Source organism: Salmo trutta, chromosome 10 (assembly GCF_901001165.1).
Source record: "Salmo trutta chromosome 10, fSalTru1.1, whole genome shotgun sequence".
NCBI lineage: Eukaryota > Metazoa > Chordata > Actinopteri > Salmoniformes > Salmonidae > Salmo > Salmo trutta.
The window spans coordinates 11,042,415-11,056,904 of record NC_042966.1 but is presented as its reverse complement, the minus strand read 5'-3'; the positions used below and the strand labels follow the sequence as shown (position 1 = coordinate 11,056,904).

The 14,490-nt window shown below is 41.9% G+C and overlaps 1 protein-coding gene across 2 annotated transcripts in view; it reads right to left on the bottom strand.

Annotated features, from left to right (window-relative positions):
* The window catches only part of LOC115201101 (zinc transporter ZIP11-like), a 166,193-nt gene that overhangs the window by 59,802 nt on the left and 91,901 nt on the right, over positions 1-14,490 (bottom strand). The window lies entirely within an intron of this gene.

Below are 14,490 nucleotides of genomic sequence, written 5' to 3'. Positions count from 1 at the left end.
CAGGCAGGGAGACAAACAAACATACATGGGTTAACAGGTTATAGAGATTGAGAATGCATTCTCTTTTGCTATAGACCTGGCCATGAGGGTACAGTAACAGTAGACGTACACAGTCAGATAGAAATACTTTGGTATGCACAAATTATCAACTTGGCTCTGCTTTTATTTGTTCATGAAAACCTAATTCTGATCATTTCATCAGAGGGTAATTACGTCAAGTGCTGCTTGTCAACTTAAAATAACATTATGTAACCTATGATTAATTCATTCTGGAACAAAAACGAACCTTCAAAGAAAACATTTGAAAAACAATTGATAATCAACTGTAGGTACTTATTTACACTTATTCAAACCTGTTCACACCTCCATTTTGAAGGCTCTGCTTTAAAAGCAGGTAGAGAAAGAGAGAAAGGTTTGATAAAAGCCTTTAGTCTGTAGGTGTGTCATGTTCAAATAGGCTACGGCTAATGTTCCCCACCTAGTCTCTGAAAAAAAGCATACCAACAAGCAGATCAAAACCACGTATAAATGTATTAATGTTCCCATTAACATAGAATATTATCTTCGGATGCGCTGTCAAACTCCACACAAAAATACCAATCACTAATCGCCAGCACATCCATAAAACTGTGTGATTCTACACAGGAAATAATCACAATCAGTAGTTGTTTTTTTGCCTTCGTTATTATTTCCGCCAGGGTAAATGAGGTGGCAAATAGACTAACACTGTCCAATCATAAGAAACAAAAAACAGACATGAAAGTGCAGCAGTGGGCTAGAGGAGCCAAGTGGTTTTTCAATATGAAGTGTTGTAAGACCGCAAAACACCTAGAAAATAATCAGGCCCATTTGGGGATTGAGGGAGAGAGCTTATTGCAGAGAAGCCACAAAAAGGGCTTTGACTTCTTCACAATTTAAAACAAGCTTTACACCACAAGGATTCAAAATAAGTTGTGTCTTCATGTCTGTCTGTGCATGCGACTCCGTGCGTGCGTGAGTGTGTGTGTGTGTGTGTGTGTGTGCCTGCCAGCATGCGTGCATGCCTTTGGGGAACTGAAGATGGCAGACCTGACACAATGTTATCAATGGGAAGTTATTACTGTAACTGTTAAACACTGCAAACAAGGGCCTGATGGGAAAGCTCATGGGCATTCTAGTGTCTGCAGCTGTAGAATGGGACCACAGCCAGATTACACTAATACTACACTCTGGCTGTTCCCAAATGTATTTGATCCCCTGCTGATGTTGTACGTTTGCCCACTGACAAAGAAATGATCAGTCTATAATTTTAATGGTAGGTTTATTTGAACAGTGAGAGACAGAATAACAACAAAAAAATCCAGAAAAACGCATGACAAAAATGTTATAAATTGATTTGCATTTTAATGAGGGAAATAAGTATTTGACCCCTCTGCAAAACATGACTTAGTCCTTGGTGGCAAAACCCTTGTTGGCAATCTCAGAGGTCAGACGTTTCTTGTAGTTGGCCACCAGGTTTGCACACATCTCAGGAGGGATTTTGTCCCACTCCTCTTTGCAGATCTTCTCCAAGTCATTAAGGTTTCGAGGCTGACGTTTGGCAACTCGAACCTTCAGCTCCCTCCACAGATTTTCAATGGGATTAAGGTCTGGAGACTGGCTAGGCCACTCCAGGACCTTAATGTGCTTCTTCTTGAGCCACTCCTTTGTTGCCTTGGCCGTGTGTTTTGGGTCATTGTCATGCTGGAATACCCATCCACGACCCATTTTCAATGCCCTGGCTGAGGGAAGGAGGTTCTCACCCAAGATTTGACAGTACATGGCCCGTCCATCGTTCCTTTAATGCGGTGAAGTTGTCCTGTCCCCTTAGCAGAAAAACACCCCCAAAGCATAATGTTTCCACCTCCATGTTTGACGGTGGGGATGGTGTTCTTGGGGTCATAGGCAGCTTTCCTCCTCCTCCAAACACGAAGAGTTGAGTTGATGCCAAAGAGCTCAGCAGGGGATCAAATACTTTTTTTCCCTCACTGTAACTACCTACCAGCTATCAGTCAGCAAACCATTGCTAGCGGTCAACAGCTAACCTTTAGCTCGGAAAGCTCTCGCCAGTTTGAACAACGCAACTCAAACCAGAGCATAACGGACCAATTTTTTTTCTTTCTTTTCTCTCTCTCCATATCCCCGGATTCCTACCGCAAACTCTGAACATTTTCATCTGGATCTTCGCAACTAGCTAACCACAATCCCAGGTGACTACTCCTGGTTAGCGTTTCCATCCCAGAGCAAGCATCAATTAGCCTGAAACTATCCAGGCTAGGGCTCCTGTGCTACCACCGAAGCCCACTCCTGGGCTACAATATCCGGACCCCTTCTACTGCTGGTATGGGGCACAGAACTCCCCCGATCCTCTACGACTGGAATACCGACATAATCGCAACGTCCCCCAAAGGCCCTTCTGATAACCTGCTAGCCCCGGTCTGCTAACTGTTAGCTTGTTTAGCCACGGCCTACTAACTGTTAGTTTGTTAGCATCGGTCTGCTAACTGTCTGAATTGCCGTGTCCCCAGTCAGCCCAACCACTCACTGGACCCATATGATCACTTGGCTACGCATGACTCACTCTAATATCAATATTCCTCGTCCATTACTGTCCTGGTTAGTGATTACTGTCTTATTTCACTGTAGAGCCTCTAGCCCTGCTCAATATGCCTTAACCAACCATGTTGTTCCTCCTCCTACATATGCGATGACATCACCTGGTTTAAACGTCTCTAGAGACTAAATCTCTCTTATCATTACTCAATGCCAAAGTTTACCTCCAATGTACTCACATCCTACCTCACCTTAGTCTGTACACTATGCCTTGAATCTATGCTATCGTGCCCAGAAACCTGCTCCTTTTACTCTCTGTTCCGAACGTGCTAGCCGGCCAGTTCATATAGCCTTTAGCCGTACCGTTATCCTACATCTCCTCTGTTCCTCTGGTGATGTAGAGGTTAATCCAGGTCCTGCAGTGCCTAGCTCCACTCCCACTCCCCAGGTGCTCTCATTTGTTGTCTTCTGTAACCGTAAAAGCCTTGGTTTCATGCATGTTGACATTAGAAGCCTACTCCCTAAGATTGTTTTATTCACTGCTTTAGCACACTCTGCCAACCCGGATGTCTTAGCCGTGTCTGAATCCTGGATAAGGAAAACCACCAAAAACTCTAAAATCTCCATCCCTAACTACAACATTTTTCACCAAGATAGAACTGCCAAAGGGGGCGGTGTTGCAATCTACTGCAAAGATAGCCTGCAGAGTTCTGTAATACTATCCAAGTCTGCACCCAAACAATTTGAGCTTCTACTTCTAAAAATTAATGTTTCTAGAAACAAGTCTCTCACTGTTGCCGCTTGCTATAGGCCACCCTCTGCCCCCAGCTGTGCCCTCAATACCATATGTGAATTGATTGCCCCCATCTATCTTCTGAGCTTGTGCTACTAGGTGACCTAAACTGGGACATGCTTAACACCCCAGCCATCCTACAATCTAAGCTAGATGCCCTCAAACTCACAAATTATCATTGAACCTACCAGGTACAACCCCAAATCCGTAAACACGGGCACCCTCATAGATATCATCCTAACTAACTCATCCTCTAAATACACCTCTGCTGTTTTCAATCAAGATCTCAGCGATCACTGCCTCATTGCCTGCATCCGTAACGGGTCTGCGACCAAACGACCACCCCTCATCACTGTCAAACGCTCCCTAAAACATTTCTGCGAGCAGGCCTTTCTAATCGGCCTGGCCGGGGTATCCTGGAATTACATTGACCTCATCCCGTCAGTATATGATGCCTGGTTATTCTTTAAAAGTGCCTTCCTCACCATCATAAATAAGCATGCCCCATTCAAAACATTTAGAACTAGGAATAGATATAGTCCTTGGTTCACTCCAGAACTGTCTCCCCTTGACCAGCACAAAAACATCCTGTGGTGTTCTGCATTAGCATCGAATACCCCCCGTGATATGCAACTTTTCAGGGAAGTTAGGAACAAATATACACAGGCAGTTAGGAAAGCTAAGGCTAGCTTTTTCAAACAGAAATTTGCATCCTGTAGTACTAACTCAAAAAAGTTCTGGGACACTGTAAAGTCCATGGAGAATAAGAGCATCTCCTCCCAGCTGCCCACTGCTCTGAGGCTAGGAAACACTGTTACCACCGATAAATCCACTATAATTGAGAATTTCAATAAGCATTTCTCTATGGATGGCCATTCTTTCCACCTGGCTACCCCTACCCCGGTCAACTGCCCGGCACCCTCCACAGCAACCCGCCAAAGCCCCCACCATTTCTCCTTCACCCAAATCCAGATAGCTGATGTTCTGAAAGAGCTGCAAAATCTGGACCCCTACAAATCAGCCGGGCTAGACAATCTGGACCCTCTCTTTCTAAAATTATCTGCCGAAATTGTTGCAACCCTTATTACTAGCCTGTTCAACCTCTTTTTCGTATCGTCTGAGAATCCCAAAGACTGGAAAGCTGCCGCGGTAATCCCCCTCTTCAAAGGTGGTGACACTCTAGACCCAAACTGCTACAGACCTATATCTATCCTATCCTGTCTTTCTAAGGTCTTCGAAAGCCAAGTTAACAAACAGATCACCGACCATTTCAAATCCCACCGTACCTTCTCCGCTATGCAATCTGGTTTCAGAGCTGGTCATGGGTACACCTCAGCCACGCTCAAGGTCCTAAACGACATCATAACCGCCATCGATAAGAGACATTACTTTGCAGCCGTATTCATCGACCTGGCCAAGGCTTTCGACTCTGTCAATCACCACATTCTTATTGGCACACTCGACAGCCTTGGTTTCTCAAATGATTGCCTTGCCTGGTTTACCAACTACTTCTCTGATAGAGTTCAGTGTGTCAAATCGGAGGGCCTGTTGTCCGGATAGTTGGCAGTCTCTATGGGGGTGCCACAGGGTTCAATTCTCGGGCCGACTCTCTTCTCTGTATACATCAATGATGTCGCTTTTGGTGCTGGTGATTCTCTGATCCACCTCTACGCAGACGACACCATTCTGTATACTTCTGGCCCCTCTTTGGACACTGTGTTAACTAACCTCCAGACAAGCTTCAATGCCATACAACACTCCTTTCGTGGCCTCCAACTGCTCTTAAATGCAAATAAAACTAAATGCATGCTATTCAATCGATCACTGCCCGCACGTCCAGCATCACTACTCTGGACGGCTCTGACTTAGAACACGTGGACAACTACAAATACCTAGGTGTCTGGTTAGACTGTAAACTCTCGTTCCAAACTCACATTAAGCATCTCCAATCCAAAATTAAATCTAGAATCGGCTTCCTATATCGCAACAAAGCATCCTTCACTCATGCTGCCAAACATACCCTCGTAAAACTGACCATCCTACCGATCCTCGACTTCGACGATGTCATCTATAAAATAGCCTCCAACACTCTACTCAACAAATTGGATGCAGTCTATCACAGTGCCATCCGTTTTGTCACCAAAGCCCCATACACTACCCACCACTGCGACCTGTACGCTCTCGTTGGTTGGCCCTCGCGTCATACTCGTCGCCAAACCCACTGGCTACAGGTCATCTACAAGTCTCTGCTAGGTAAAGCCCCGCCTTATCTCAGCTCACTGGTCACCATAGCAGCACCCACTCGTAGCACGCGCTCCAGCAGGTATATCTCACTGGTCACCCCCAAAGCCAATTCCTCTTTTGGTTGCCTTTCCTTCCAGTTCTCTGCTGCCAATGACTGGAACGAACTGCAAAAATCACTGAAGCTGGAGACTCATATCTCCCTCGCTAGCTTTAAGCACCAGCTGTCAAGAGCAGCTCACAGATCACTGCACCTGTACATAGCCCATCTGTAAACAGCCCATCTATCTACCTCATCCCCATACTGTATTTATTTATTTATCTTGCTCCTTTGCACCCCAGTATCTCTACTTGCACATTCATCTTCTGCACATCTACTATTTCAGTGTTTAATTGCTATATTGTAATTACCCTGCCACCATGGCCTATTTATTGCCTTAACTCCCTTATCTTACCTCATTTTCACTCACTGTATTTACACTTTTTTTCTTTTTTTCTACTGTATTATTGACTGTATATTTTCTTTTGTTTATTCGATGTGTAACTGTGTTGTTGTATGCGTCGAATTGCTATGCTTTATCTTGGCCAGGTCACAGTTGCAAATGAAAACTTGTTCTCAACTAGCCTACCTGGTTAAATAAAGGTGAAATAAAAAATAAAAAAATAAAAAATCAGGACGAAAAACTATAATTGAATACGTACATAGGGATCTATAGGCAGAAAAAGTGTTCTATTAACAAAAGGTAAAGAAATAAGTTTGCTTTACATAACATGTTTGTTGTTGTTCCCGTTTTACAGCTAATTCTACACAATTTGGCCTCCCGAGTGTTGCAGTGGTCTAATGCACTGCATCGCAGTGCTAGCTGTGCCACTAGAGATCCTGGTTAGAGTCCAGGCTCTGTCGCAGCCGGCCGCGACTGGGAGACCCATGTGGCGGCGCACAATTGGCCCAGCGTCGTCCGGGTTAGGGGAGCGTTTGGCCGGCAGGGATGTTTTTGTCCCATCGCACAATAGCGACTCCTGTGGCGGGCCGGGCGCAATGCCGCTGACATGGTCGCCAGGTGTACGGTGTCTCCTCCGACACATTGGTGTGGCCGGGTTCCGGGTTAAGCGGGCATTGTGTCAAGAAGCAGTGCGGCTTGGCTGGGTTGTGTTTCGGAGGACGCACAGCTCTCGACCTTCGCCTCTAACGAGTTCGTTTGGGAATTGCAGCGATGGGACAAGTCTGTAACTACCAATTGGATACCACAAATGTAGGGACAAAAAGGAGTACAAAAGTTTTTTCAGTTCTAAAAGCAAATGTTCCCCACAATTCTCCACATTTTTCCATTACTTATTATGAAATCTGAGTGAGAGTGGCAATGATTTCTTCAAGTTTAGATAGCTGGCTAGACTAACTAAACTAATTTACCAATCTAAATCATTTTAACTGACATGGGTTACTTGAGTGACTGTCATTAAATTACATACAGTGGCTTGTGAAAGTATTCACCCCCTTGGCATTTTTCCTATTTTGCTGCCTTACAACCTGGAATTAAAATGGATTTGGGGGGGGGGGTGTATCATTTGATTTACACAACATGCCTACCACTTTGAAGATGCAAAATATGTTTTATTCTGAAACAAACAGAAAACTGCATAACTATTCACCCCCCCAAAGGCAATTCTTTGTAAAGCCACCTTTTGCAGCAATTACAGCTGCAAGTCTCTTGGGGTATGTCTCTATAAGCTTGGCACATCTAGCCACTGGGATTTTTGCCCATTCTTCAAGGCAAAACTGCTCCAGCTCCTTCAAGTTGGATGGGTTCCACTGGTGTACAGAAATCTTTAAGTCATACCACAGATTCTAAATTGGATTGAGGTCTGGGCTTTGACTAGGCCATTCCAGGACATTTAAATGTTTCCCCTTAAACCACTCGAGTGTTGCTTTAGCAGTATGCTTAGGGTCATTGTCCTGCTGGAAGGTGAACCTCCGTCCAAGTCTCAAATCTCTGGAAGACTGAAACAGGTTTCCCTCAAGAATGTCCCTGCACAGTATATAGCGCAATCCATCATTCCTTCAATTCTGACCAGTTTCCCAGTCCCTGCCGATGAAAAACATTGGCAGGGACTGGTGTTCTCAGGGTGATGAGAGATGTTGGGTTTGCACCAGACATAGCGTTTTCCTTGATGGGCAAAAAGCACAATTTTAGTCTCATCTGACCAGAGTACCTTCTTCCATATGTTTGATGAAGGCATGTGGAGTCTCCCATATGCCTTTTGTCAAACACCAAACGTGTTTGCATATATATTTTTTTAAACACAGGCTTTTTTCAGGCCACTCTTCCGTAAAGCCCAGCTCTGTGGAGCGTACGGCTTAAAGTGATCCAATGGACAGATACTCCAATCTCCGCTGTGGCGCTTTGCAGCTCCTTCAGGGTTGTCTTTGGTCTCTTTGTAACCTCTCTGATTAATGCCCTCCTTGCCTGGTCCGTGAGTTTTGGTGGTAGGCCCTCTCTTGGCAGGTTTGTTGTGGTGCCATATTCTTTCAATTTTTTAATAATGGATTTAATGGTTCTCCGAGAGATGTTCAAAGTTTCTGATATTTTTTTATAACCGAACCCTGATCTATACTTCTCCACAACTTTGTCCCTGACCTGTTTGGAGAGCTCCTTGGTCTTCATAGTGCCACTTGCTTGGTGGTGCCTCTTGCTTAGTGGTGTTGCAGACTCTGGGGCCTTTCAGAACAGGTGTAAATATACTGAGATCATGTGACAGATCATGTGACACTTAGAATGCACACAGGTGGACATTATTTAACTAATTATGTGACTTCTGAAGGTAATTGGTTGCACCAGATCTTATTTCAGGGCTTCATAGCAAAGGGGGTGAATACATATGCACGCATCATTTTGTTTTTGGCTTAAAAACAAAGGTGTTATTGTAAGCTGATGATTCATGTTTTCTTCTGAAATCACAATTAGAATCCTTCCACAGCCTCATACAGGATCTAGATACTTTTGCTAACCTCTCTGGATTAAAACCAAATTAGGGTAAGTGTACTATATTACATATTGGATCACAAAAAAATGCCACTTTTACATTACCGTGTAGAAAAAATGGTCTGACGGGGATGTGGCCATACTCGGTATATAAATCCCGAAAGAAAGAAATGATCGCACTCCAATAAATGTTTACAGAAAGTTAGTAAAAATAGATAAAATCTTGCTACCATGGAAAGGAAAATACCTGTCTATTTGTGGAAAAATCACCCTGATTAACTCTACAGTCATATCACAGTTTAACTATATGCTTATGGTTCACCAAACACCTAGTGACCTGCTTTTTAAATTATATGAACAAAAAATATTCAATTTTATGTGGAATGGCAAGCCAGACAAAATTAAAAGGGCATATTTATATAACGAATATAAATTCGGAGTGCAGAAATGATTAAATATTAAAGCATTAGACCTCTCACTAAAGGCATCAGTCATACAAAAGTTATACTTACATCCAAAATGGTTCTCTAGTAAATTAGTAAGAATGTCTCACCCCATGTTCAAGAATGGCCTTTTTCCCTTTCTTCAGATTTAAACTGCTCACTTTCAGTTATTTGAAAACAAAATCATCTCCAAAATATCATTTTTTAAACAAGCCTTAGAAACTTGGTTGCAATTTCAGTTTAATCCACATGAAAAGACAGAGCAAATAAAAAAAAGAGTGATTAAACTCAAATATACTAATTGATTAAAAAACCTGTATTTTTCAATAATATTTTTTTTAAATGTACACTTTTTGTAAATGATATCATAAATTGGACTGGTGGAGTAATGTCACACATGCAGCTAACACAGACATATGGAAATGTTTGCTCTACCCAAAATTACAACCAACTAATTGCAGCCTTACCACAAAAATGGAAGAGGCAAGTAGAAGGTGGAAAAAGTACGGAACTTGTCTGTTGGCCCTGCATTAAAGACCAGAAATGGTTAAAGAAAATTGTGATAAATAAAAACATATACCAATTTCATTTAAGGACTATAAAATTGGAAAGAGATTTTCGATGTACCGATTACATGGTTTATGAATTGATACGCAAAACAACACCGGATTCTAAACTTCAAATTGTTCGATAGAAATTCTTATACAAAATTCTTGCAACCAATAAAATGTTACATAAATGGGGGACACAATCTTCCCAGCTCTGCAGATTTTGCAGCGAGGAGGCGGAGTCATTAGATCATTTACTTTGGTACTGTCCATATGTAGCTCGTTTTTGGTCACAGGTCCAGGAATGGCTGAAGAATTGCAACATTTACCTAGAACTAACGCTGCAGATAGCAATACTGGGTGATTTGAAAAGTCATAGTCAATCAATGAATAAATTAATAATTATTTTAGCAAAAATGTTTATCTTTAATTTACAATCTGTAGAAGCTATGAGAATAGAAAGGTTCAGTACTTTTGTGAAGCATCACAGCACAGTTGAAAAATGTATGGCAAATAGAAATCCAAAATGGATGGTGTTAAGAGATAGATGGGAGGGGTTGAATGGAGCTGAAGGGTGGGACTAATAACAACAAGATAACCAATGTAAAACATACGGGGTCTGTAAAATGTATATAGTTTCAGAAATGTTGTGAAATAGCACAGTTACAAATAGAAATCAAACTGGATGGACATTAGAAATAGAGGAAAGACTAAAAACAAACTAAATAGAACTATTGTAAAACAGATTGTGCCCATAAAATGTGTATAATATGTATAAACTGAAGGTAGAAGCCTAAGTGTTATTGTTTATCAGTTTACTCCAATTGGGGGAGGGGTGGTAGGGTTTGCAGGGAATAATAAAGGTATATTCTAAAAAAAAGTGTATGTATGTATGTATGTATGTATATACAGTTGAAGTCGGAAGTTTACATACGCCTTTAGCCACATTTATTTAAACTCAGTTTTTCACAATTCCTGACATTTAATCCTAGTAAAAATTCACTGTCTTAGGTCAGTTAGTATCACCACTTTACTTTAAGAATGTTAACTGTCCGAATAATAGTACAGAGAATGATTTATTTCAGCTTTTATTTCTTTCATCACATTCACAGTGGGTCAGAAGTTTACATACACTCAATTAGTATTTGGTAGCATTGCCTTTAAATTGTTTAACTTGGGTCAAACGTTTCGGATAGCCTTCCACAAGCTTACCACAATAAGTTGGGAGAACTTTGGCCCATTCCTGCTGACAGAGCTGGTGTAACTGAGTCAGGTTTGTAGGCTTCATTGCTCGAACACGCCTTTTCAGTTCTGCCCAAAAATGTTCTATAGGATTGAGGTCAGGGCTTTGTGATGGCCACTCCAATATCTTGACTTTGTTGTCCTTAAGCCATTTTGCCACAACTTTGCTTGCAAGTATGCTTGGGGTCATTGTCCATTTGGAAGACCTATTTGCGACCAAGCTTTAACTTCCTGACTGATGTCTTGAGATGTTGCTTCATATATCCACATAATTTTCCACCCTCATGATGCCATCTATTTTGTGAAGTGCACCAGTCCCTCCTGCAGCAAAGCACCCCCACAACATGACAATGCCACCATCATGCTTCACAGTTGGGATGGTGTTCTTCAGCTTACAAGCTTCCCGGTTTTTCCTCCAAACATAACAATGTTCATTATGGCCAAACAGTTCTATTTTTGTTTCATCAGACCAGAGGACATTTCTCCAAAAAGTACGATCTCTGTCGCCATGTGCAGTTGCAAACCGTAGTCAGTTTTTTTTTTATGGCGGTTTTGGAGCAGCGGCTGCTTCCTTGCTGAGCGCCCTTTCAGGTTTCGTCGATATAGGACCCGTTTTACTGTGGATATAGATACTTTTGTACCTGTTTCCTCCAGCATCTTCACAAGGTCCTTTGCTGTTGTTCTGGGATTGACTTGCACTTTTCCCACCAAAGTACATTCATCTCTAGGAGACAGAATGCATCTCCTTCCTGAGCGGTATGATGGCTGCGTGGTCCCATGGTGTTTATACTTGCATACTATTGTTTGTACAGATGAACGTGGTACCTTCAGGCATTTGGAAATTGCTCCCAAGGATGAACCAGACTTGTGGACGTCTGCAATTTAGTTTCTGAGGTCTTGGCTGATTTCTTTTGATTTTCCCATGATGTCAAGCAAAGAGGCACTGAGTTTGAAGGTAGGCCTTGAAATACATCCACAGGTACACCTCCAATTGACTCAAATTATGTCAATTAGCTTATCAGAAGCTTCTAAAGTCATGACATTTTCTGGAATTTTCCAAGCGGTTTAAAGGCACAGTCAAGTTAGTGTATGTAAACTTCTGACCCACTGGAAATGTGATACAGTGAATTATAAGTGAAATAATCTGTCTGTAAACAATTGTTGGAAAAATGACGTGTCATACACAAAGTAGATGTCCTAACCAACTTGCCAAAACTATAGTTTGTTAACAAGAAATTTGTGGAGCGGTTGAAAAACAAGTTTTAATGACTCCAACCTAAGTGTATGTAAACTTCTGACTTCAACTGTACGCAGAGACTGGAGAAACTCTCCTGTGAGAAGATGTTGTTATGGCAGAGAGATGAAAAATGATGAAGAGAGAGACTAAGGGAAGAAGGGATTGAGGGAGGGAGATAGAGAGAGATGGAGGGAGAAGGGGAGAGAGAGAGGCAGAGAAAGAAAGAAGAGGGACAGAGACAGAGAGACAGAGAGAGAGATTGCTTCTTTTTAGACCATTCTCAATAGCCAGCCACTGTTTGAATAATTCAGAACATTCCACAGTGTGTCTCACAAAACAATGCACACTATGTTGGAGGGGTGTCATACTTTACAAAATGAAGTGCACCCAAGTACAAAACACGATGCTAGATTATATACAGTGCATTCGGAAATTATTCAGACCCCTTAACTTTTTACACATTTTGTTACGTTACAGCCTTATTCTCAAATGGATTAAACTGTTGTTTTCTCTCATCTATCAACACACAATACCCCATAATGACAAAGCAAAAACAGATGTCTAGAAATTTCAGCAAATGTATGAAAAATAATAATGAAATATCACATTTACAGTAAATAAGTATTCAGACCCAACTGGCGGCCCCCGGGCCAAATATGGCCTGCCAGCAAAATTATTTGGCCCCCCAAAGCCACTCAAATTATAATAATAAAAATATTAAAATATAATTTTGTGATGCTGAAATGTAAATCTGCAACCGCAGCGCTATCAATTGGGAGGTGAACAGTGCCTGATGCTAAAAATATAGCTAACTTGTTTTGCAAGCGTTGCACAGCAACAGATGGAGAAAACATACACCAGTCGAGTAATTCATTTCAACAATAATCTTCATTTTAATTTGACTTTACAAACAACAAGAGGGCGTAATTGGAGTCTTTCTTCTAAGCCTAGGCCTATATAAAATAACTTAACTGGCTGAGGCTGGCAATGAGGCTTAACAGCATTAAAAAAATATATGGCCTGATAAGTGAGATTTTTTTTATTAGGTCTACTTAAAATTGCATTGACTTATGAGAAAGAGGAAAATTAGGAAAATGAGGACTCGCAGGTGTAAGTCGATCCAAAAATTTTTAGCACATAAAATGCAAGTTTCTGTACTGTGCTCTATTCCTCTGACCATGCCACCAAAAATGCACATAAGAACCCGGCACTTCTGAGTGCATCCCTGATTTGGCTCGATGTCTGGAATTCAATCAGCTCAGTTTGAATTGCGTTCTCATCCAGCGAGGGTATTGTTTTCTTAGCAAGGGAGGAGAATTTTCCACCTGGGCGGACTGTGAGAGGATCACATACAAACGCAATGATATCCTTGGGAATGCTGTAGTCTTCAAATCTGGTGGAGAAGTTGTCCGGTCCCTTGCAGTTAAAGCTTCAATGTCTCTGCGTCGGGCCTCTGTCTGGGGTGGTAAGGCCACTTTGAAAGTTCCATGATTCGATTCATAATGACATCTGAGATCGAATTCTTTGCAAACCTCAACATTTTCATTGAAAATAACACACACTGGCTTGGCATTGGGAAAATATGGTAAGGTGAAAGTATATCTCTCTGTACATTCTTCCCTGAAACTTCGATTTTCATTATCCACCTTTGTTTTGATACTTGCTATGAAGCTAATTGTTCTGAATGAATGCTGACGTTTCAAAAAGTAGTGGAGCCTACAGTAGGCTAAGTAGACCTGTTTTTCCCCACCAATCAAGGCACAGACAAATAGACAAAAATAATAATTGAATAGAGACATGGTGATTTTATGAGTGTAATCAGATGAAAATTATTATGTTACTGTCACTGAATGTATTATGTACTAATCAGATATGTTAAAAATGTTGTTCAATTTGCAGTGTAGGCCAATTCTTTGTACTAATATTATATACTAATTATGTTCTTGCCCGCCAACTATTAGCTCAGAACCCAGTTGACAAACCCTGCTTTACTCAGAACTTTGTTGAAGCACCTTTAGCAGCGATTACAGCCTTGAGTCTTCTTGGGTATGACCCTACAAGCTTGGCACACCTGTATTTGGGGAGTTTCTCCCATTCTTCTCTGCAAATCCTCTCAAGCTCTGTCAGGTTGGATGGGGAGCGTCGCTAAACAGCTATTTTCAGGTCTCCAGAGATGGTCAATCGGGTTCAAGTCCGGGCTCTGGCTGGGCCACTCAAGTACATTCGGAGACTTGTCCCGAAGCCACTCCTGTGTTGTCTTGGCTGTAGGGTCGTCCTGTTGGAAGGTGAACCGTCGCCCCAGTCTGAGGTCCTGAGCGCTCTGGAGCAGGTTTTCATCAAGGATCTCTCTCTACTTTGCTCCATTAATCTTTCCTTCAATCCCGACTAGTCTCCCAGTCCCTGCCACTGAAAAACATCCCCACAGCATGTTGCT